Source organism: Protopterus annectens, chromosome 9.part0 (assembly GCF_019279795.1).
Source record: "Protopterus annectens isolate FY-2018-M chromosome 9.part0, PAN1.0, whole genome shotgun sequence".
NCBI classification, from domain to species: Eukaryota; Metazoa; Chordata; order Ceratodontiformes; family Protopteridae; genus Protopterus; species Protopterus annectens.
Window position 1 is genome coordinate 435401042 of NC_056743.1, and position 25838 is coordinate 435426879.

Here is a 25838-nt window from a genome sequence, read left to right on the forward strand (position 1 = left end):
GGATTACCACCTGCCTCTCTTTTCCTAATCCAGGGCAGGGTTTGCCTCTGCAGTCTTGCAGGGCATCCTAGCCAGCCCCTAGTTTCCTTGACTGCCTCCACCCATTTCCTCTGCTTTGGGAATCAACCCAAATGTGATGACTGCAACAGTGAAACACGAAGAACATAGTACAGTTGTGTACACTTACCATAAATGTAGATATTCAAGTGTATTCACTGTTGCAGTCTTGGTTTCCCTCCCTCCATCCCCCCTTTTTCTTCTCTTTCCTTACAAGGAACATATTGGTATTTACTTTCATAGTTATGGCAGGTTTTAGGGATTGCAGGGTGTTGCTTAAATTAAGAGATGTCTGCACATGAGAGTAACTGTGGATGTTCTTCGTGTTTCACTGTTGCAGTCATCACACTTGGGTTATTCCTGCCAGGGGTAGCTCTCAGTCAGCCCGAATACCAGAGGCTTAACATTTCTGCGTCGGTTGCTGTTGCTCCAGGACTGACATCAGGTCATCAGTGGTATAAAATCAGGCAGCTGACACCATTACATCAGTCTTTCTTGCCGAGGAGCCCGAAGCAGAAGCAGTTTGCATAAGTGCCGGTCAGCTGCTGTCTGAGTTTTCGTTTCCGAATTGAAGTTGTAGTCTTCTAAAGCTAAGTACCCCGTTGGGGATCCTTTTTTTTGCTCTAACCAGTGTCAGAAAAAGTTAACAATTGTCTCATCTGTGGAAAGCAAATACCACACCAAGACTTCCATTCTTGCTGTGTCACCTGTTTAGCCCAGACCACGACGTCCCTCGCTGTTGCTTTTGTGCTTTGCTCTTATTTTAGCTAAGTATTTTCACTCTCAGTCCTCGTATTCCAATATGGCTTCGGTAAGCCATCTCACTACTGATCTTCTGAAAAAACATAAGAATAAAGACAGGGACAGACCGCACAGGTCCAAAACTGCCGACGACACTTCTATTAAGCTAGTCGCGAGTTCTCCGGTCCTCAGTGAGATGCTTTCACAGCCCCTGATGCCCGCTTCTGTGGATTTGCAGGCCACTACCGAGACCCGTTTGGAGTCCGGTATGCCACAAGACTCTTCTTCGACTAAGGATCCTGCGGATGTCTCTACCTTGGATGGATCCAGAGCCGCTGAGCAGGCACTGGCTTCCAAGGAAGTTCTTTGCACTACTGATACTTGACACAAACCGACGACTTCTTTCGTATCTCTATGCCTCAATCTCAAATGCTTAAAATGGAGGAAGACCTTATTATGCTTATTATGGTAAGCCAGGCTACCCCTTCCAAAAGAAAAATAGTCTTGTCCCCAGTAGTTTTATCTGAACAGGAGTCTGATGACTCTGAGGTTTCTGAATATGAATACATGCGGCCCCTCTCTGCTTATGAGGATTCTGATGCAGAGGAATCCATTACTTCTGCCTCTCCTCCCGAGCATTTTTCATTTGGTGAAACCCTACTTACTTTAAGGGAGCATTTCTAATGGGAATGTCAGGACTATCCTCAGTCAAAAAAGAGACTCAGGGAATTCTTAGATTTACCACAGCACAGACCTTTAGTCATTCCTCTTGACCTGGATGTTGTGGATGATGTTTTTATGGAATCCAGTTTGAACCCTGACACCCTTCCTCCTGCTCCCAGGAACCCTGACAGGTACTGCAGAGTCCCTTACTCACAAATTCCTTTTCAAAAATCCTACTGCATCTCCCAAGGACCTAAAGGAATTAAAGCAATCTCAGCGAAGAATCCCACCCCCTTAGACAGAGATTCCCAGGCTTTAGACAGATGGGGTAAAAAAGTATACACCTCTGAAACTCTTGCTATTAGAGCACTAAATTGTCAGTTCCACGTGCTGAAATATCAGCAGCATAACATGGAACTCCTCAAACAAAAAATATCTTCCTTTCCTGCTTGTGCAGAAAATAAAGAATTACAACAGCTTATGTATTCTGCAAGCCAAGTTACTAAGCAAACCTTGCAATGTGGCTTTGTCGCACTAAAAGGATCTTGCAGGGCAGCAGTCACTGGTTCTGTCCTCAGAAGGCATGCTTGGCTTAAGGAACAGACCTTGCCAGACCATGTCAAATCAAAATTATTGGATGCACAATTGAGCAAAGACAATTTGTTTGGCACCAAGGCAGAAGAGGTCTTAAAAAAGATGGAAGAAAAAGCTAAATTTATGCAGACAGTTAAAGTCTTTTTACAGGTCCAGCCTCCAAGGTTCAGTAGGCATTGCCCCTCCAAGCACTGGTCCTTTCCAGCCCCCTCCAGGCCAGGCCAGCACAGCCTAGACCCAGGGGAAGCAGACCCCACCCCGCCCCAGACAGCAGTCCCAGGGAATGCAGAGATCTAAGCAATGGAGTTCCTCCTCTTCAAAAACAGGGAGTGCTAAGCCACCCCCTTATGGTAAGAACTCACAATGACTTTACACCTCTACCCCTTACCTCTGTCCACCTGCTTGTGCCCCTAGGAGGAAAATTGTCCTTCCATGCAAGCAACTGGACCTCTATTACCAACGACCGATGGGTCCTCAACATAGTGTCCCAGGGATACAGATTTTATTTCCACACTCTGCCAACCCCAAAAGGGTTCCCAGATCTTCCTCCAGACTAGTGGGCAGAGGCCAAAAAGCAAGTCCATTCCCTGCTCTCCATGAGGGCAATACAGCATGTTCCTGCAGACTAGATAAGCCAAGGTTTCTATTCCAGACTCTTCCTGATACCCAGAAAAGAGGGCACCTGGCGCTCAATCCTCCATCTATCCATTCTAAACACCTTTCTGGTGATACCAAAATTCAAAATGCTCACCCTCCAGCAGCTTCTTCCTATACTTTCCAAGGATGCTTGGTTAGCCACCCTAGACCTAAAATATCTACATTTCAGGGCACAATCTATGCACTTTCAGTTCTCTGTGCTTCTCTTTGGCTTATCCACTGCTCCCAGAGTTTTCACAAAATGCCTGGATGTCCTTCATGGATGCATCTGCAGTCATAACAAGTGGGTTGTCCTGTCGTCAGGCAGCCCTGCAGTCGGCCGGATTCCAAAGTCCGGGTCCGGCTTCGGCTGATGTCGCACTCCACCCGACGTCATCTCTGTTGGTCTTCGGGTATATAAGCATCAGCCGACGCCATTTTCCTCAGTCTTTCTTGCCGCGTGGCGCCCGAAGCAGAAGCTGTTCGCAAGTGCCGGTCGGTCGGATCCAGAGATTACTTCTGCCGAATACTACTTCGAAGACTTCTAAAGCTAAGTACTCCGTTGGGGACTCTTTCTTGCCTCAGCCGATGTCAGAAAAAGTTAACAATTGTTTAACCTGTGGGAAACAAATACCTCATAAAGATTTCCACTCTTACTGTCTGCCTTGCTTAGGCCCAGCCCACGTAGCAGCCTGTTCGCCTGTACCTCTTTCAACCGACGAGCGCTTAGGCGTCGGTCGGAGTTTGCAGAACAGTTTTCGGTTCTGATTTTGCGTACATTATGCCGCCGGATCCTCCGACTACCCAATCTACCAAAAACGCAAAGATAAAGACCGACACTGCGGTCCGCGGTTTCGGCCGAAACCACGGTAAAGCAAACCGAGTGTCTCGGTTTCGGCGAAACCGAGAAAACTGATCAAAGTACAGCTGAACCTATTCTTACAACTGAGGCCCTGCTACAACTCTTGAATCGACCTCAGAAATTTTACCCACTACGGTGGTTGACTTATCAGACACCATCCCTTGGATGTCTCTACCCCAGCACGTGGTGCTGCTAGGCCTCCAGCAGCCATGTCCATTAAGGCCTTCGCCAGGGCTAAAGCAGCCAAGACTACTAAAACAGTGCCTGTTAAACCCCCACATCCAGGCCCTCTTCTAGTTCTCAAATGCTTTCTTTGGCAGAAGATTTAATTTCTTTAATTAGAGGATCTCAATCTCACCCAGACAGGGCCTCTCAGCCCCCAGAGAAGAGACCTAGGGCAGAGCCCCTGAGCCAGTGTCTTCTGATGATTCTGCTGATGAATCAGACATAACTGACCAGCCAGAGGCTCCCTTCTCCAATTTTGAAGATTCTGATGCTGAAGAATCCATTCCAGCTGCTTCCCCACCAGAAGAATTCTCCTTTGGGAAACCTTGCATGCCATGCGAGAACAGTTCCAATGGCAGCAACAGGATTTTTCAGACTCCAGAAAAGACTTAGGACCTTTCTGCACCTCCCACAGCACAGGCCCTTAGCTATACCTCCTGTTCTCTCTGTGGTGGATGATGCTTTCAATGATGTTTGCTCCGCTCCAGATTCTTTACCCCAGCCCCTGCCAAACCAGACAGATTTTACAGGGTGCCAGATACTCATCACCACCTTTACAAGGCCCCACTTGCAGACCCAGAAACTATATCCCAGGGTCCCAAGGCAGTAGCGACCACAGCTAAAACCCTATTCCTTCTGAAAGGGAAGCAAGGTCATTAGACAGATGGGGTAAAAGGTCTACACTTCAGCTACTCTCTCAGCTAGAGCTTTAAACTGTCAGTTTCACATGATACAATACCAAGAGTTTATGCTTGATCAGTTAACTAAAAACTAACCACTGATGAATCTCTTGATAAGAAATATGTATTAGAGATGGTAAATAACATACAACAGGTTAGCAACCATTCCTTAAAATGTGGCTATGATGCACTGGAGGCTTCATTTAGATCAGCCATGACAGGCACAGTGATAAGAAGGCATGCATGGCTAAAGGAACAAGCTTTACCGGATCATGTTAAAGCTAAGTTGCTAGATGCTCCTATGGACAAGACAAGTTTGTTTGGTACACCTGCCCAGCAGGTTATGAAGAAAATGGAAGAGAAGGCAAAATCTGTTCAAACTGTTAAAGATTTCTTGCAGGTTCAACCCCAAGGTTTAGCAGGAACTGGCCTGCCAAAAATTGGTCCTTTCCTGACTCCACAAAATTTCAAAGGGGCAGGAATAGACGTTCCAGAGGCAGAAACCAATCCAGAGGAGGTGCCTACAGAGGCGACAGTGGCAAGGTAACAACAGAGGCACAGACACAGCCACTGCCACTACATCAGCACAACCACAGTGACTTAATCCTAAATCCGCCTACCAGGGAACAATTAGCAGCTCCTCTAGGCGGAAAGTTAACCTTATTTTCAAAGAACTGGCACTACATAACAAAAGACAAGTGGATTTTACAAACCATAGATCAAGGTTACGGTTTCACTTCCACACTTTACCAGTCAAAGAGGAATGCCAAATCTACCTCCAAATCAAAAACAGAGGCTCTACGCCAGATAATGGAGTTAGCAAACATGAGAGCTGTGGAAAGAGTGCCAACAGCAGAACAAGGAAAGGGTTCTATTCCAGACTATTCCTAGTTCCAAGAAAGGAAAAAGTTGGAGACCAATTCTCGACCTGTCCACCTTAAATACATACATCATTGTCCCAAAATTCAAAATGCTGACCCTACAGCAACTTCTTCCCATGCTGGGCAAGGAGTCTTGGCTGGTAACTCTAGATCTCAAGGAGGCATACCTGCACGTCCCCATTCGACCAATCTGCAGAAGATACCTCAGTTTTCTTGCAGGATCAGAGCACTATCAATTCTCAGCATTGCCCTTTGGCTTATCTACTGCCCAGAGTATTCACAAAATGCCTGGCATCAGTAATCGCCCATTGCAGACTACAGGAATTCAAATTTACCCATACCTGGACGACTGCCTGCTACAAGGGACAACAAAAGCAAGCTGACAACAGATTTACAAAGGGTCATTTACTTGCTACAAGGACTGGGATACACAGTCAATTTACAAAAGTCAAGGCTGATACCATCCCAAACAAGGACATTCTTGGGCGGAATTGGACACAGTACAACAAATGGCATTCCTGACTACAGAAAAACAAAAGAACTTCCTCTTTACTTCTTGGCACTAACAAAACTGAACAAGTTAACAGCAAGAAAAGTTCTGCAGGCCTTGGGCTTCATGGCATCATGCATAATCTTGGTCCCATTTGCCAGACTACATATGAGGAAACTACAGTGGTACCTAAAGAATTTATGGTCCCAACACAGACACAGTCTAGAAACAGAAATCCCACTAATTCCATGCTTAAAACAGGAGTTCCTATGGTGGGCTCAGGCATGCCAGTCAAACCCAGGCCTACCCTTTCGCAGATGTCAACCAAGCCAGACCATCACAACAGACGCTTCAGACCTAGGATGGGGGGCCCACATGCTGGACAAATGCGTGCAAGGATTGTGGACACAGATCAACTTCACCTGCACATCAATCTAAAAGAAATGCTGGCAGTAAAACTGGCAATCCAAAAGTTCAAACCATTTCTCAAAGAGGGCCAGTTGATGATAAGGACAGACAACACCACAGTCATGTGGTACATCAACAAACAGGGAGGCACTCATTCATACCCCCTATGCAGAATGACCTTGGAGCTGTGGACCCTGGCACTCAGCTACAACATTCAGTTACAGGCAATATTTGTACCGGGAAAGACAATACTCTAGCAGACATATTAAGCAGAACCACCGGATGCCCACGAATGGAAGCTGCACCCGGACATCTTCAAGACCATCTCAAAGAAATGGGGAATGCCACAGATAGACCTATTCGCATCACCTCTCAATCACCAGCTCAAAAAATTCTGCACAAGGACATTCCACCCACTAGCATGGAAAGTGGACTCACTCTCCTTCAACTGGAAAGGCCTAACAGCATATGCATTCCCACCTCTTCCTTTGATACACAAGGTACTACTAAAAATCAAGGAAGAACGTCCAAGGATAATCCTGATAGCTCCAAACTGGCCAAGACAACACTGGTACCCACTACTGAAGAGCATGTCTCGGAACAATATGTGGCCAATACCCTGATGCCTTTGATGTTAACTCAGAACAACTACAGCATCATACATCCAAACCTAAAAACGCTGCAACTGACTGCATGGAACATCACATAGCAGCAGCTAATCCAGAACTTTCCCAAAGAGTTAAAGACATTATTCTTGAAGCCCGCAGACCTTCAACAAGAAGGAACTATGCTGGAAAATGGAAAAGGTTTGTCATTTGGAGTACGGAAAGAGGAAAAGATGTGTCAAACATAGATATGCCTAACATTCTGGAGTATCTGGCGAACTTCTTCATTCAGGCCTGTCCTACTCCTCCATCAAGATACATGCATCAGCTATTTCAGCAGAATACAGCTTTGATCCACCTGTTTTTCGCACCCTTTGCTCAGGCAGTTCCTCAGAGGAATCAAGAATGTAAAACCTCCAAGGAAACCACCATTACCAGCTTGGGATTTAAACTTTGTGCTAGAAAAGTTGACACTATCACCCTTTGAACCAGCAGCAACAGCAGACCTACAACACCTGTCATGGAAAACTGCTTTCCTACTAGCAATTACTTCAGCAAGGAGGGTTTCAGAACTACAGGCCTTAATGGCAGTGCAACCCTTCCTAATCTTCCACCAAGATAGAGTGTCCATGAGGACTAATCCTACATTTATGCCCAAGGTGGTATCCAGAGTGTCTTTAAACCAGGCAATCCACCTACCTACCTTCTTTCCCAACCCACAAAACAGAGGGGAAAGAATACTGCATACCTTGGATGTACATAGACAGCTACGCTACTACTTGGACAGAACAAAAAATAGCAGAAAGACTGACCAACTTTTTGTAGCCTATGCAACAGGAAGGGAAGGAAAAGCTATTTCCAAACAGACAATCTCCAAATGGATAGGAAATTGCATACGATACTGTTACTCCTCCCATGGAAAACCAATTCCACAGAACATAATACCTCATTCTACAAGGGCAACAGCCACTACCACAGCCTTCTTACGAGGAGTGGCAACCAAAGACATTATTGAGGCGGCTACTTGGACCTCCGTGCATACATTTGCCAAGCATTATAATTTGCCTCTATATTCCAGATCCCGAGCAGGGTTTGCCACTGCTGTACTGCAAGGGATCCTAAACACACCATAATCTCCTTTTATCCTCCTCCCCTAGTTGGCTATGGTATTCTACCCACTTGTTATGACTGCAGATGCATCCATGAAGGACATAGTACAGTTTTGTACCTACCATAAATGTAGATGTCCGAACTGGATAGCATCTGCAGTCAGGATTACCCTCCCTCCTTCCCCTCTGTGGTACTCCTAGGGTGTTTGCCCTCCTAATAGCTAGCTGTTGCGGGGGGAGTCTTTTATGGTGTATTTGTTTGTATATATGTACATATATGCTTATTGTTGTGTTTACCTCTATCTATTTGGAAACATTGGCATCTATCCAAATTTTAGCCTGCAAGAGGGCTACTGGCATCTGGGGCAAGAAACACTGAGGAAAATGGCGTCGGCTGATGCTTATATACCCGAAGACCAACAGAGATGACGTCGGGTGGAGTGCGACATCAGCCGAAGCCGGACCCGGACTTTGGAATCCGGCCGACTGCAGGGCTGCCTGACGACAGGACAACCCACTTGTTATGACTGCAGATGCTATCCAGTTCGGACATCTACATTTATGGTAGGTACAAAACTGTACTTTCCAGCCATTGCTTTTTGCATACAAAGAAGTATTCAAATTTACCCCTACTTAGATGATTACCTGATTTAGTCAGACAGTCAGGAAAAGCTGTTCCAGCACCTGACCTTTGTAAAGGACCTACTGACCTCCCTGGGGTATACTATCAACGAAAAGAAATCCAAACTAGTCCCCACACAAAAAATTGTATTCCTGGGAGCGAGCCTGGACACAGCATCCCAGATGGCATTCCTTACTCCAGAAAAACAAGCCTACCTGACAGGCTACTTCTCTCAACTAGCCACTAGAACCCAGTTATCTGCAAGGAAAATCCTGCAAGCTCTAGGGTTCATGGCCTCCTGCATTCTACTCATTCCATATGCCACACTGCATGTGAGGAAACTACAGTGGTACCTGAAAAGCCTTTAGTGTCAACACTCTCAAGACCTGGAAACTATCATACCTATTATACCCTGTCTAAGGAAAGATTTTCTTTGGTGGGCAGCAACATGCAACCACAACAAGGGACTTCCCTTCTCACAACCCCACGCCGCCCAGACACACCACAGATGCATTAGACTATGCCTGGGGTGCACACCTGCATTGGATCCCAAATCAAATACATCTGCACATCAGCCAAAAAGAGATGCTAGCTGTTCAGCACGCCCTGACAGCTTTTAGACTCCTACTCTCCCCGGGGCCCTCTACTGACCAAAACAGACAACACCACAGTGTTGTGGTATATCAACAAGCAGGGAGGGACTCACTCTTGTCCTCTCTGCAGGCTCGCCTTGACCCTTTGGCACACGGCCTCAGCCATGCAAGTACACCTGCTAGCACAATTCCTGCCAGGCTCCCTAAACTCTCTGGCAGACAACTTAAGCAGAAACCTACTTAGACCCACACGAGTGTCAGCTAGACCACAGAACCTTCAACCTTGTAACCCAGAAATGGGGCACCCCGAAGGTGGACCTCTTTGCCTCCCACTCCAATCATCAGCTCAGCAAATTCTGCACCATGGAACCTCACAGCAAGGCCTGGAAAGTGGATGCTCTATCCTTCCAATAGGTAAACCTCTCCATCTGTGCATTTCCCCCTCTACAATTAATTTCAAGGGTACTGCTCAAAATAAGGGAAGAAAAACCAAGGACAATCTTGATTGCCCCAGACTGGCCACACCAGCATTGGTACCCACTGCTGCGCAGCCTGTCACCCCTGCCACCATGGCACCTACCTCAGATCCCAACTCTCCTGACCCAGAAGAATGGAGAATTCATGCATCCCCAATTGCAAACCCTGAACCTGGCAGCCTGGCTTATTCCCCAACTTCTCCTCCAGCTGCTAACCTATGCAAACAAGTCCTGGATGTTATACATGAGGCCAGATGCTCCAGCACTAGAAAATCCTATGTTGACAAGTGGAAAAGGTTTTGCACCTGGATCCAGGCTAAGGGAGCCGAAACAGCACAGCCCTCCCTACCTCTCATTCTGGATTACCTAGCAGACCTACCACACAGGGGTCTATCCTTCTCTTATATTAATATTCATGCCTCTGCCATCTCTGCTCATTACAGCACAAAGTCACCTCTCTTCTCACACCCTCTCATCAAACAGTTCCTAAGAGGGGCTAACAACTTAAGGCCACCCAGAAGATCTCCTACCCCAGCTTGGGACCTTAACTTTGTGTTGGAAAAGCTCACCCTACCCCCCTTTGAGCCTGCAGCTTCAGCAGAGTTAAAATTCCTCTCTTGGAAAACAGCCTTGCTTCTGGCCATCACTTCAGCTAGAAGAGTCTTGGAGCTGCAAGCACTCATGGCTGTAGAGCCCTTCATCATTTTCCATGCTGACATGGTCTCCCTCAGGACTAACCCATCATTCATGCCTAAATTGGTGTCCAGTGTGGCTCTCAACCAATCCTTTCATTTGTCCACCTTTTTCCCTAACCCACAAAACAAGGGGAAAGGATTCTGCACTTTCTAGATGTGCACACACAGCTCAGATTCTATCTGAGTAGGACTAAATCTTTTAGAAAAACTGACCAATTGCTAGTCAGCTTCACAGCAGGGGCAGAGGGCAAGGCCATAACTAGACAAACAATCTCCAGATGGATAGCACACTGCATCCATTTCTGCTACTAACTGCATGGAAACTGCCCCCAAAGGGGGTCAGGATGCATTCCACCAGGGCAACCTCCACCTCTGCAGCTTTTCTCAGAGGGGTCCCCACCAGGGACACCCTGGAGGCTGCAGCATGGACTTCTGTTCATACCTTCACTAAGCATTGCCATCTGCCTATCTTCTCCATGTCCAGGGCAGGCTTTGTCACCACAGTCTTGCAGGGCATCCTAGCCAGCCCCCAGTCTTCTTGACTGTCTCCACCCTTTTCTTCAGCTTTGGGAATCAACCCGTGTGTGATGACTGCAACAGTGAAACACAAAGAACATAGTACAGTTGTGTACACTTACCATAAATGTAGATGTTGGAGTGTATTCACTGTTGCAGTCCTGGTCACCCACCCTCCATCCCCCTTGTCTCTCTCCCTCTTCCTCTTTCCTTACAGGGAATTTTTGGTATTTACTTTCTACTGGTGGTGTTCTTCTACCATAACCTAGCTCCCTATTTGGGGGCTCCTGACAGTTGGGGCAAGGAAAGCTGCTGTAATGGCATCGGCTGCCTGATTTTATACCACTGATGACCTGATGTCAGTCCTGGAGTGACAGCAACTGACGCAGAAATACTAAGCCACTGGTATTTGGGACGACTGAGGGCTACCCCTGGCAGGATAACCCAAGTGAGATGACTGCAACAGTGAATACACTCGATCATCTACATTTATGGTAAGTATAGACAACTGTACTTAACAACTGTACTTCCCTTTGGGATTAAAATGCCACATTGCTGAAGGATGAAGCAGAGAAAGATCCAAGAGCCAGAAGAGTTAATTTTGAAGGAAAATTTCTGGGAAATGTTAATACTGTAGGTTGGATGGATATTTGAAGACTGAAGGATATCCAGAAGCGAGGACAGGTCTATACATGTTATTCAGGTAAATACAGTTCATGGTCTAGGATAAATAAAGTGTTAATTACACAAGAAAATTAGATGCTAAGTTGTCTATCTTGCCTTCATTCTTGCTGGTTGGGGTTCGGAGCCGATCCTCGACTCCGACTCGGCCATCTTCAAAAGCTCGAGAGCTGCTTACTGGCTCGAGGCCACCCCCTATCCCATGATGCCTGGCGCTAGATAACCAGATCTCGTTTGCCGCTTCTGTTGCGAGGTTGTTCTACTGGCTCAGGTCGTATAAAACTTAATATTACTAGTTTTTTTTCTGTCATAAAAACGGTTAGTTTAGTGTAGAATTCCTTTTTTAGATAGAACTGTTGTATTTTAGTGTTTTTCTTATCTGAATTCCCTTTTCCATCTCAGAAACTCGTTTTAATTAGAGAGTTTCCCCTCCCCCTTTTTTCTAGCCCTTTCCTTACCTCAAAAGGTTTCCGTTTAAGTTAGAGGACAACCTTTTCTGTCTTTCTCTTTAAAAAAAAATAAATAAATATTGTTTATAGTAACTGTTAGTTAGTTTAGTTGTACTTAGCTATAGTCTGGTAGTAGTAGTTATAGCTTTAACTTTCTGTGTTTTTTCTTGGTTTCCTTTCAGGATGTCCAAGGATCCAAAGCCGTCCAGATTCAGGAAGTGTGACTCATGCTGTCAGAAGATGTCTCTGACAGATGGGCACACTTCTTGTGTTTATTGTCTGGGCGCCATGCACCTGCAGGACTCTTGCTCGATTTGCCACGCATTTAGTCTGAGAGTCCTGCAGGAGCGCAAAAATAAGTTGATCCTGAGGAGTTTACTTAATCCCCAAGATTCACCCGCTAAGGCTTAGCCAGTGAAATCTTCTAGGACACCTAAACCTTCGGCTCCCAGTTCGGAGCCGTCACTGGGTGGAACCGAGGTTCCTCCCTCCCAGTTGGCTCTGACACGTTCCTCTGAGCCATCTGGGAGTCGAAAAAGATCTAGGTCTCCTTCTCTGGAGTCGATACGTTCGGCTCCGAGATCACCTTTGCTCCAATCGGAGCATAGTCATCACTAATCCCACTCTTCTCGGTCCTCGAAACTTTCAGACCATGACGTGGAAAGAGTGGTCAGTAGACTGTTAAAATCGCAGGCCCTAGCAAAAATGTTGTCCAGCCCCCCTCATCAGGGGTCGGCTCCGCCCATGTCTACAGATATTTCTCCTCCGACTCCTCCTTTGAGCTCGGAGCCGGAGTTCATTGGGGTTCGAGTCGTGGAACCGTCGGCTCCGATACCTTGTCCTTCAGTTCCGCTGTCGGCTCCGATCCCGTCCATGGTACCGTCCCTGGAGGGATCTGGGCGCCAGGACTCCCTCGTCGGCTCCGAGTGGGCGAGTGGCATCGGACCCTTGTCCGACCACGTTCTCCCCCTCGGGGCTTCGGCTCAGGTGAGCTTGACTCCCACATCAGCCTCGGAGCTGCCCCCCGGTGCGGGGAGGGATTCCGATTTCTTTGGAACCGGAGCTCTCTCTGCGCCCGGGCAGGGATGCCTTTGAGGTGATGAGGAGTGTGCTGGCCCCAGAGTCAGCCCCACGATCGACCCCATCGGCTCCTCCCCCTATGGTGCCTGCATCAGCCTCTGCCCCTCTTCCAGACCCCAAGCGTGGGGATCCAGCGTTCCAGGACACCCCTTTGGGTGTACCTTCCTCTTCCGAGGCCTCCCCTGATCATTCAGAGGAGCCACCTCGCAAGAGAAAATGCATGAGGAAGCATATTGACTCCCCTGAGTCTGTCACCTCAGATACCGACTTGGAGGATTCAGAAGGGTCCCCTAGATCCCCCTCTGAAGATGTCTCCTTTTCAGACATCCTTGAGATGCTTAGGCAGAGGGGGAACTGGAATACCCTAGCCCCTTCTGAGGATGAGTCGGTATTCCTGGATGCGGTTGGCTCCTGATCTTCCACCTCCTGGGCGTCTCCGCCCTTAGACCCACTGATGTCTGTCGTGGCTTGAAGGGTGTGGTCGGCTCCAGATTCCATGGAACCAACCCCTAGGAGACCTGCTAAATTCATAATGGCTCCAGAGGACAAACAATTTTTGACTAAGGGCATCCCCGTTGATGCCATGGTGGTAGTCTAGGACGATGGCCAGATACGGGAAGCGGATGTTCGCTTCAGCGACCTTCTCCATGAGGTCCCTGAATTATTTGTGCCACTTCACCCGTCTTCAGAGGGATCTCCTTAAAGAACTTGGAGATACCCTCCAAGATCCATCAGCTGAGGGGGCTCAGGCTAAGATTGCTTCCCAGCTGGTGACTCTAAATTCAGTGGTGAACTGCTCCGTGAGGCTCATATCTTATACGGCCGATGGTGCGAGTAGAGCCGCAGGCACAGGCGTTGCCCTGAGGAGACACGCTTGGATGTGGCTATGTAACTTTGCGTAACCTTTCAGAGAGTCTTTCACCAATACCCCCTTTGATGGATCCGCTCTTTTTGGATCACAGGTGAAGGATACCCTTACCAGGTGTGAGCAGGAAGCCAAGACTCTCTCTGCCGTGGGAGTCAATTTTTCCACTCCTTCCAGACCCTATCCCAAGGGTCAGAAGAGTGGAAAGATGTTGTTCCGGAAATCTCAGGGAGCCTTGCTTGACACATGTGGTGAGTTCCCGTCCAGGGGCAGAGGAGGGAACAATAACAGACCCCCCCCCCCCCCGTGGCAGAGGGGGTCCGCAAAACCAGGGCAGCAGAGAATCCTTCTCTGACAAGCCCTTTCAGCATCCCTAAAGGGTTGTCCGACTACCCACTTCTGGAGGCAGTCAGGGGAAGATTATCACTCTACCCAAAAGCCTGGCAAGATATAACTCGAGACATGTGGGTATAGTCCCTTATATCCGGAGGCTACAAAATTCCTTTCCTGCGCCCTCCCTTACTGACAAACAAGTCCCTTCCAGATGTTCCACCCAGTCTAAGGGATCAAGCAGTCCAAGAAATTTCAAAACTGCTAAGAAAGAGAGTCATCCAGGAAGTCCCAGCAGACCATCTAGGATCCAGAACTTACTCAAGGTTCTTTTTGGTACCAAAAAAGACAGGGGACTGGAAATTCTGGATCTCAGCAGACTAAACAAGTCTGTTCGAAGAACCAAGTTTCGGATGGTCACTCTACAGTCCATTATACCCTTTCTTGGTCAGGACAATTGGATGTGCTCTATACATCTTCAGGATGCGTATTACCACATCAAAATGGACAAGCACTCCAGAAGATTCCTCTGCTTCCGGCTGGGAGCCAGTCATTATCAGTTCAGAGCTCTGCCCTTTGGTCTCACCACAGCCCCCAGGGTGTTCACCAAATGTATGGCAGTAGTTACCACTCATCTCAGACGGTTAGGATTCCAGGTGCTTCCATATTTAGATGACTGGCTCCTCACTGCTTCCACCAGGCATCAACTTCTGCTAGCCAGAGACTACACTATCCAGACTTGCTCCAGGCTAGGTATCACAATAAATTTCGAAAAATCTGCATTGTCGCCCTGTCAGTCTATCACCTTTATAGGCACAAATTTAAATACAAAAGACATGTTGGCGAGCCTTCCACCAGACAGAATACAAGTGATTCGTCAACATGTGCAGGTCTTATTAGCATGCAGAAGAATTCAGGCCAGGTCCGTTCTCCAATCTCTAGGTCTCATGGCAGCAGCAATCGTACTCATTCCTCTAGCTCGTTTTCACATGAGAATTCACCAGTGGCTTCTTTTCACCCAGTGGTCCTACCAGCAGCTTTCTATGTCTCACATGATTATGATCACAGAAGAATGCAAAAAGCACCTTGCATGGTGGATGGTCTCCACATCAGTGCCTCAAGGCAGACCTTTTGTCCCACCACCTCCAGTTGCTATGGTAACCACGGATGCCACCCTGATCAGGTGGGGGGGGGTATTATCAGGGCAGGGCAGTCCAAGGCATCTGGCAACCTCACAAGTACCATCTGCATATAAATGTCTTGGAGATGAGGACCGTGCTTCTAGCGTTGCAAGCTCTTCAGTATTCTCTTCCTACCGGGACTATTGCAATTCAAACAGACAATATGTCGGTAGTATGATACATCAACAAGCAGGGCGGAACTAGGTCCTACCCCCCTATGTCGAGAGACACTCAGGCTCTGTCAATGGGTGATCTCTTCCCAACGGTTTCTGATCGCAACGCACATCCCTGGGAGGTCCAACGTCATAGCAGACAGGCTCAGCAGAGCAATTCTCATGCCTCACGAGTGGTCTCTGAATCAGGTAATCGCGGACCAAATCTTCCACAAATGGGGTCAACCTTGCTGCGACCTTTTTGCCACTCCCTTCAACAGCAAGTGCAGCAATTTCTTCTCTCTCCTTCCAATTCCCGGACATTCCCCCAGAGACGCTCTAGTCCACGATTGGCCTCAGGGACTTCTTTATGCATTCCCTCCGTTTCCCCTAATTCCCAAGCTAATACAGAAAGCTACCGCATTGGGTTGCAGAATGATCCTCATTGCTCCTTACTGGCCTCGACAGATATGGTTCCCCTTCCTGCATCATCATCTTCTCAAGCAACCTTGGACTCTGGACCTAGTTCCAGACCTTCTGATCCATCAATCGTGCAGGCTGCATCAATCCCTGCAATATCTCCAGTTCACTGCTTGGTTGCTCCACTTCCGACATTAGCCAGGCTTCCTGAGATCTCCCCCTCTGTGCGCGAAATTATCTTATCGTCGCACAAGTCTACGACTAGAAAAACTTACGCTAGTAAGTGGAACCGTTTTTCTTCCTGGGCAGAGGCCAAGAGTATAGAACCTTTTTCAGCCCCTGTACACCATATTTTGGAATTTCTTGCGGATCTCTTTCATGCTGGTTCCGCTTCCGCTACAATTAGAGTTCAGTTAGCTGCAATTTCAAATTTTCACATTGGCCTGTCAGAAAATAATATCATGTCCCATAAGCTATGTAAAGCCTTTCTCAAAGGGACCACTCTACTCAGGCCTCCAGTGAGAGATCTCCTCCTCCGTGGGATCTAAATTTGATTTTAGCTTCTCTAATTTTGCCCCCCTTCGAACCTGCAGCATCCTGTTCCTTGAAGTTTTTATCTTGGAAAACCCTCTTTCTGGTAGCTATTACTTCAGCCAGAAGAGATGTTCTTCATCTCACATTGCTGCAGTCCTTACTTATGGGTAGTCCGCTGTCCTCGGTCGGCCCGAATACCAAAGTATTAGGCTGACGACCTGCAGCATCCTGTTCCTTGAAGTTTTTATCTTGGAAAACCCTCTTTCTGGTAGCTATTACTTCAGCCAGAAGAGTTTCGGAACTTCAGGCTCTTTGTACCCGTCCTCCATACCTAGTGTTCCACAATGACAGGGTTACTCTCAGGACTAACCCTTCCTTCCTTCCTAAGGTGTCTTCAGAAAATAACTTGAATCAGTCCATAGACCTTCCTGTGTTTTTTCCCCAACCACTCCAACAGAGCAGAATATAAATTGCATCAATTAGATGTTCATAGGCAACTATGCTTTTATTTGCACAGAACTAAGGACATCAGGAAGTCGGATCAACTGTTTCTCTCTTATGCTCAGGGTAAACAAGGTCTTCCAGTCTCAAAGGTAACCTTATCTAGGTGGTTGATTACGATTATCACATTTATCTATCAACTGAGGAATAAAGAGTTGTCTGTCAAACCAAAAGGTCATTCCACCAGAGCTTTAGCCAGTTCTGTGGCTTTTCAGGCTAGGTTGCCCATGGAATCTATTTGTGCAGCTGCTACGTGGGCCAACCCACATACTTTCATTTCACATTATAAAGTGGATGTGGTCTCCAGGAGCAGAGCTGATTTTGGTTCCACGGTTCTGAAGAGTTTGTTTCGATGAACCACCCAGGATTTTAGGTGCTAGGGACGCTGTCCCAACCAGCAAGAATGAAGGCGAGATAGACAACGTAACATAAAGAAGTTATGTGCCTACCATAATGTTCCATGTTAGTTGTCTTCTCGCCTTCTTTCTTGCGTCCCACCCTCCATCCCCCTATCCTAGTGGACCGAGAAGAGTTCCTTATGGTTTTTCACTGGCTGAGTCTTCTCTGGCTGTTCCTCTCTGCCTAGTAGCCTCACTGGTAGGCTTTATATATTATAGGATATGATTTCTTCTTATGTTGGCAGTTAGACTTACCAAACGAGATCTGGATATATAGCGCCAGGCATCATGGGATAGGGGGTGGCCCCGAGCCAGTAAGCAGCTCTCGAGCTTTTGAAGATGGCCGAGTGAACCCCAACCAGCAAGAAAGAAGGCAAGAAGAAGACAACTAACATGGGACGTTATGGTAGGTACATAACTTCTTTTTCAGATTAATGAGGGCGGATCCAGTGCACCTTTCTTTTTTTTGAGCATAAAATGGTTGAGTTTAATAGTTGGCTTAGTTTCTTTTTTTTTTTTCAAAACAGGTTTATTGTTTTAACATATAAGAGAAATATCATAACAATTTTATACAAGTAATTAAAAATAGGTATTATTATAATATTCAACAAAACATCAGTGCACCTTTCTGATCATCCTGTGGTGACAATAATATTGTTGGGGAGGAAGCTGAAAGTTTAGAAAGTCATTGGAGTGTGAAGTGTATGTTTTGGAAGATGAGAAGGAAAGAGGATGGTTAAAACGCTTCTTAAGGATGATATTGGAGGAAAGGGGAGAATGAGGATGGTGACACCTGGGAAAATGAAAAAGGTGAGAGTGAGACAGGAACTACAAGGTAGGGAAGTACAGAAGCAAAGGGATTGGAGAGAAGTGACGTTGAAGTTACTAAATGAGTTGAATGAGACCCTGAAGGAAAAAAAATGAAGGGTATTTTAAGTTGAAATAAGAGAGGGGGAGATTAGGGCAAATAATTCAGTGGAAGCAGGATGAGAGGTTGTGGAGAAAAGAAATGCTGTAGAGAAGAGAAAGTATATGTGTGAGACTCCCGGTAGGAACTAAAGCATCAGCAACAAGACTGAGGCAAGAATAGGTCAAGGGGGGGGCTCTTATAGATGTATTTGGAGAAAGAACACAGCATGGGTGAGAGGACGAAGGACATTTTGGGAGGTCTTAAAGATTATTATCAAGAGTTGTATTCTGAGATAGATGGGTAGTAGGAGCAGGAGGGTGAATATTTGGGGATTCTTGAGATTCCCGATGACTTAAAGTTATGCCCAGAAGACAAAAACAGGTTGACAGAGCCAAATATGGAAGAGAATATTATGATGTTATGGCAGTCTGGGATAGGATGGGGAAGGAGAAATTACCTGAACTGATGGGCTTCCCTTAGAGTTCTGGAATATGTGTAAGAATGTGGTGGTGAAAGGATGGATTAAGTTGTTTTAGAAGGAAAACCAGTTCTGGCTCCATGGAGGGAAGTTCTTAGATATAAGAAGGGAATGGACCCCAGTAAACCAGCCTCATATATGCCAGTTTCAATTTTAAATCATGATTATAAATGTTATTTGCAGATGCAAGTGACTAGGTTGAGTAATATAGTAGCTAAAATTATTCACCCAGACCAAATGGGGTTTGGAACGGGACGAAGGACGACTGACAATTCGATATGTACTTTCATGAAGGAGGTGCAGAGAGAAGGGAAGGAATTAATGCTTGTCTCTTTAGGTACTGAAAAAGCGTTTGGCATATAATGTGGTTGTATCTGTTTGGATTATTGGAGAAACAGGCCTTTCCAAAGAGTTATGTTTGGATTTTGAAGGATTATTTATATGAAGGATACAGCAAGGGTTAAGATAAGGCCTGCACTTTCTGAAAAGATTGAAATACAGAGGGAGAACCAGACAGGCATGCCCCCATCTCCTCTACAATTTGCAGTTTACTTGGAACCATTAGCAGTGGTTATAAGGTAGGAAAGGATCAGAGGTTACATACTGCGGGGAGCAGTAGAAGAAACTGATGCTATATGCAGATGATATACTGTTAACTGTGGTGAACCAGGAAAGAGATGAGGAATGGATATGGAAGGTGATGAAGGAATTTTGGGAGATCTCCCGGTACAGAGTTATTCTGGAAAAGATGAAGATGGTGAGAGTGAAGCCAATAGTCGCAAGTGAGAGAAAAGAGGAAAATAAAGAATGTGAGGAGAAGTAGATGAGATATCTCGTCCTGTCAGTACAGTTACCATACAATAGAATCTTGGGTAAGGTTAATGAGTTGCTGCAGAAATAGAGAGGGTTACACTTGGAATTAGATCAGAAAGAGCTGATATTGAAATTATCTGTCATGCCTCAGTTTACATATTCTGAATTTTCCATCCATGACAGTGCATTCAGGAAGTTGGATGATGCCTGAAACTCTGCCTATAATATAACAAGGATCCCTTACTAAATACTAAAAAAAAAAAAGTCGGTCGCCACAGCGGGACTCCGGTCCACTCATGATTGGCAGTGGATTTTTACGGTGCCGAGTTGCCAGCCCAACCCTCAACGAAGGCACACTGTTCATGCACGCACCTACCTGCATGTCTTTAAATGTCACTCGACCGCAGGGAGGACATGCAGACTCCACACACAAGGCGCTCCAGCCGAGAATCGAACGGGAAAATCTCTTGCTGTGAGGCGACAACGCTAACCGCTGCACCACCGTGGCCTAAAAGTTTTAGTAGATAAATAAAAGCAAACTAGGAAAAAGAACAATACAACTGAGACAGGCGTTTTAGAACTTACCAGAAGAAAAATTATTGAAAAAAGTAAAACAGATGTTTAGGGACTTTTTATGGGAGGGGGTATTGCCAGAATGGATTGGGAAACTATGACCAGAAAGGAAGAAGACATGGGTGGGAAGTTCATGATCTAAAGTTGAATTTGCAGCAGGGATTGTGGTGAATGTGATGAGGTTAGTGAACTGTGAGTATAAAGCAGATTGAAAGAATATGATTTAGTTAAAAGAAAGGCTATTATTTTATTTTTATTTATTTATTTTATTTATTTTACATTTGTTAACCGGGCTAGTCTAGCTGGAGATATTTCCATTTTCAGTAGAGGCCCGGGGAGAAAAGCTCCACAGAGAATACAATAAAGAAAAACATCATAGTGTTTGTAAGAAAGTTTGTAAAAGACAAAAACTAAACTCTACAGTTTCATAATTATTACTAAATGAGTTAGTTACTAACTCACACAGTTGCAGTCCAAAAAAACCTTATACAAACATAAAATACTTTGTAAGATAAAGATACTAAATGATACTAAATGAAATAATTACTACCACACACAGTAATAGTCCAAAAAACATTATAGAAAGATAAAAAAATACGTTGTATGATGAAGATACAGGGTAGGAAGTAAGAGAAAAGAGAGCTAAGAATAAGGGAAGTTAGAAGGGATTAGTTATGGAAAGGAGAGCAAGTAAGACAGTCAACAAGCAAAGAAGTAATTAGGAAGACAAGTGGGAGTAGAAGAAGAAAGCCAAGTGGAGGATAGAGTCAGCGAGAAGTAGGAGGTAATTCTAAAGTAGAGTATAAGTAGTGGAAAGTTAATCAGGTTTACTACAGGAGCACAGCCAGTGGTTTTGGAAGTGCAGTTTAATGTTTTGTTTGAAAAGAGGCAATGATGTAATTTTAGTTATGTTGCTAGGTAATAAATTCCATTTTGTACCTACTGAATTGGTAAAAAGGGAGTCACCAGCAGTGTTATTTGATTTTACAGAACTAGTCAATAGTTTATTAGAAGAGCGGAGAGAGTTAAGATTGTTATAGGGGATTATGAGTTGAGAGAGTATAGGGGTGTTCTTTGGTTGGTACAGAATTTTATGGGCAATAGTGAGTTGTTGGATTGCAAGATAGTTTTGAAACTCTAGCCAGCCTAGTGGTTTCAGATTGAGACAGTGATGTGTTCTGTAGGGATTACCTGTGGCGAAGCGAGCAATGTTATTGTAGCAGGTTACCAATTTGGTAAGGTTGTTTTTCTTGAGGTTGGTAAAGATGGGAGAAGCATAGAGTAGAGTAGAAAGAAGATGGGAGTGAGCAATTCAAGTTTTAGTGGAAGGCGTCAGAAATGGTCTAATACGATATAAGGATCCTATTTTTCTATTGACAAGTTTTATGGAGTTATTAATGTGTTGGCTGAAAGAGAGATTATTATCAATTGTAATACCTAACAGTTTAGTGGTAGAGTCGGGAGAGATGACAGTGGCATTGTTAGAGGAGATGGTGAAGTTTAAGGGGGGGGGGTCCTGGAAGTGGGGGTGAAGAGGAGAAGTTTAGTTTTTTTAGCATTTAATAAGAGGAATCGACTGGAGAACCATGTTTCAATGGTATTAAAGATTTTTTGATTATGAGAGATAAGTTCTGAGGTGGAAGATGCTGAGCAGATGAGTGTAGAATCATCGGCATATTGAATGCAGGTAGCTTGAGGGATTATTGTTTGGAGATCATTAATGAAGATGGAAAAGAGAAGTGGGCCAAGATTTGTTATTGGAAGTGCTGGGAGAGTTGTTAGTGCTGTACTGGACAAGAGAGGTCCAGAGGTTGTTTTAAAATTTTGGAGAAGAGAAAAATATAAAAAAACTGGAGGGAGATGAAAATGACTTTCAGAGGATGGGAAAGAAAAGGGATAGTGAAATGATGACGTAGAGGTGGCTAAGGAAACAGAAGGAGAAAGTATTGGTCACAGGTGATGGCAGGGTTAAGAGTTAAAGATTGGGAGGTGATTCAGGCAGAATATGACACAGATGATAGGTTAGTATGGGAATATCAAGGTGTGATAAGTGGAGAAAAATACAAGGACAAAGTAGGACAGGGTATAGAAAAGACAAAGATTATTATGGAAGAGGAGGAGGAAAGAAGAAGGGATAGTAAACCGACTAGAGGGCTGATTAAGGTGGTGAGGAACTGGTTGTTAGGGGTCAACAAGAAAAGAGTAGAGACTGATAGGAGAAGATAGGAAAAGGAGATATGATTGTAAATAGGGAAGGAAGAATGGAGGGAAACACTAAAAATACTAAGGGAAGGTTTGAAGATGAGGAACTTTAGGGTATTTGTGTGGAAGTGTTTGTGCAAGTATTTTTACACCTTAGTACGTTTACCGAAGAGATTTAGGGGAGTTGTAGATGAATGTTGGAGCTGTAATGAAGGTATAGGAATCATATTTTTTTGGGGATTGTGGAAAGCTTTATCCATTTAGAGGGGAAATGAAAAGTAGGTTGAAAGATTTTTGGTCTGAGGTGAGGTCCTTAATGAAAAAGTATACTGAGAAGTGTACAGAAAGAAGTGGCAAGACTTATTAGAGCAGAGAAAGAAGGCAGTGATAAAATGTTGGAAACAGGAGGAAAGGCCAAAAATTCTAGAGGCAGAAAAGATTATACAGAGTTGGGGTGGGGAACAGTAAGAGTGAAATGGTGTTGAAAATAAAGGATAGGTGGTTTGCTAAGGCTTTGCAGGTAGGGGGTATGAATGTGTATAGTGTATATAGTTTGTTTGGATTTTATATTGGAGAGGAAAGGGAATAATATGCAAACACAGAAGTAATAGAAGGGTTGGCAATGTATGCTAACAGTATGCTAACAGTTAAATGGTGAGGAAAACAATTAATTTGGTTACTGTGATTTGAATCTGAGAACCTTGCTTGGGGATAGGTTAGGCCCCTTTGTATTATGAAGTGATGAAGTGGTTGGGGGATGTGGAATAAGAATTGTAAAATGCTTGCAGATGGCATAAGAAAGGCACATGTAAAGTGTTATCCTTTCATTTTATTGAATAAAATATTGTTTTTGTTTAAAAAGATAAAAATCTAATAGATCCACCCACAAGGAAATGTGGCCATTATGAGGTAAAAAAACAAGAGTCCATAACTTTCTGTCTAGAAAAATGGATTAATTAATTAGAGCAAACTTATTCTTCATTTATTAAGGATTTGTTTGATTTTATTAAAAAATTAAATAGTTTGGAAGTGGGGGAACATGATGTTCTCATATCAGTACATGGTAGTAAATGATGTTGGGTCATAGACGTGTCATATATGATCCTTATGTTGTAGTGTCCTCCATAGAGAATGAGATTAATATAGTTGAAACTTCTTTGGCTGCATCAAAGATTAATGCCTCAAACTTGGTTCAATATGTAGACAAGGAAATGGTTAAAGAAATCCTGCCTTCCATCTGAGAAATTTTGCAAGGTTTTCTAGCATCTAGGAGGGTAGTTTAAGATGGCCCATATTTTGAATACGGTCAGTTTTCAAACGGAAGTAGATTATAGAAACTCCCACTTTAAAATTCATGATGACCCAGTATCCAATTATGTGGGTCATATGAATATAATGACAGATTAAATTATTTTTTCAAGCCTGCATCTGAAGCTTACAGCTGTCTACCCTTATCTTGCTTCCTTTTCAAGCTCCATTTCTTTAACACTTGAGGTCAGAAAGACAGGACAAGAGGGGAGAGGCATGCAGTGACAAGCCCTTTCAAAGTGCGTTGTTAATTGTATTTTGTTCTGCCATTAGGTAGTGGGCCACTCACTAGAGATTAGTGCTGCCGTGCAAAGCATCTCTCCTGAAGAAATGTGATAACTTTCAGTGCTTATTCCAGTAATGACTTCATTGTAGACATTTTTAGTTCGATTTATTTATCGGTGTCTACCTTCATTGTTGCGTTATTGCCTGAACCATGATTCCAGAATCAGGCCTCTTTTGGCACCTCATTGTTGCAGGGTTCACCTTCTGAGCTCTTGCCTTTTGGCCAATCTGCAGCTGCTACCCCTTAGGAGGGCTAATTTCACCGTTTGGTATTCTTCCTACAGTTACCCACTGCAGAAAGCCTCTTCGTAGATCAGCCTATGTATTAAAATCATATCTTTTATTTCTGACTTTGGGGGCCTTCTGCTTTGAGTGCATGACACTCGGTCCTGACAGTTGCCTTAGCCGTGTTGCTCCCTCATCTAGCTCCTTTGGATTTAGCTTCCTGCATTTTCATACATTGTTTTGTGTTTCCTGCCTTACATGTTGCTCTGATTCAGTGGGTGGGGATCACAGTAAATATCAAAAGCACTAGGGACTGTCTTCTGACTAGATGTAGCACACTGTGCCGGAGTGGGGTCAGCTTTAGTTAGTGTTTATTGGTTTCCCACAGCTGATTGTTATGACTTCAGTTTACCCATTCTAGCTGACATCAGAATAGTAAATCCAATATCTGTTTCAGCAGTGTTTTTTTTTTTTTGGAGGGGGGGGGGGCTGCGTTCCCAGTGACCTCTGATGTTGATCCCCTAACCATCTCTTATTTCTAAATATAGTTCTTCTGAGGTCACACCAGCCTGAAGAAAAGAGAGTAAGTGTATTTCTTTTTTTTCTAAGATAGGTACAGTATGTACAGCAGATGTTAGGGGGTAGAGCCCCCATTTTGTGAACTGCAGCTGGTGCTGACATATGCAAGACATTAGATTTGAAGGTTTGTACTTCTTGGTCTGTCCTGTAATGGTATGTTGGACTGCACTGTAGTGAGATGTTGGATAATGGGTATGGAGGTCTTTCAGAATAGACCCAAAGGATGAGTATGCTTTCTCTAGTGGAGGCACAGTAGAAAACAAACAGCCAAAATGAGGGTATCAGACCAGAAAGTCCCGTCATATAGCTGCTCCCTCTAGTGTATCTATTAGTGATAAGTACATAACTGTTATTTTTTTAAAGCTTGTCATTGATTCCTTCTAATCCTAGTAAGCTGGACTGTCCTACTGGGAGACAAAGCATTTTGAGTAGAATTTGATAAGTACACCTCTGCAAAGACCTCTCTTCTTCCATGGCTGTAACAGATATTTTTAAAGTTATGACATTGACCAAGGTGTGTATCTTCACCAACCATTGTAACTTGAACTTCATTTACAAGGCAAAGGAAGACTTTTGTTGCAGCTCTAAGTCCTGATGTTGATGGTAGACATCTGTGCTGGCTACAGATCATTACTTGAAATTCTGTATTCTAACCAGTGGTTAAGAATTAGTGTAGGGACATGAAAAGAGAGAGCAATTCTTAGTGCAGGGGAGATATCACAACAGCAGATTATTGAATCTTTTCTTGGGTCCTCAAAGTGTTAGCTCTGCTTCCCCCACTTTTTTGTTTGTGTTATATGATATTACGTTGCTGATGAATGGATGGATGGATGAAGTTGACTTGTGGATATTTGGTGAAAAAAATTATAGCCTTAGCTATTCCCCTGCATTTTGTAAAGTTTTGTGTGTGGAACTAAGTAGACGGCTGTTTTATTAGCAAGTCACTATGACCAGTTTCACTACAATTTTGGCTAAGGCATGTTGCTGAAGTCTGATGTGACCACTGAGCCTATTGGTCTTC

The 25838-nt window shown here is 44.6% G+C and overlaps 1 protein-coding gene across 2 annotated transcripts in view; it reads left to right on the forward strand.

Moving 5' to 3' along the window:
• Positions 1-25838, forward strand: part of ENKD1 (enkurin domain containing 1) — a 774007-nt gene that overhangs the window by 468579 nt on the left and 279590 nt on the right. The window lies entirely within an intron of this gene.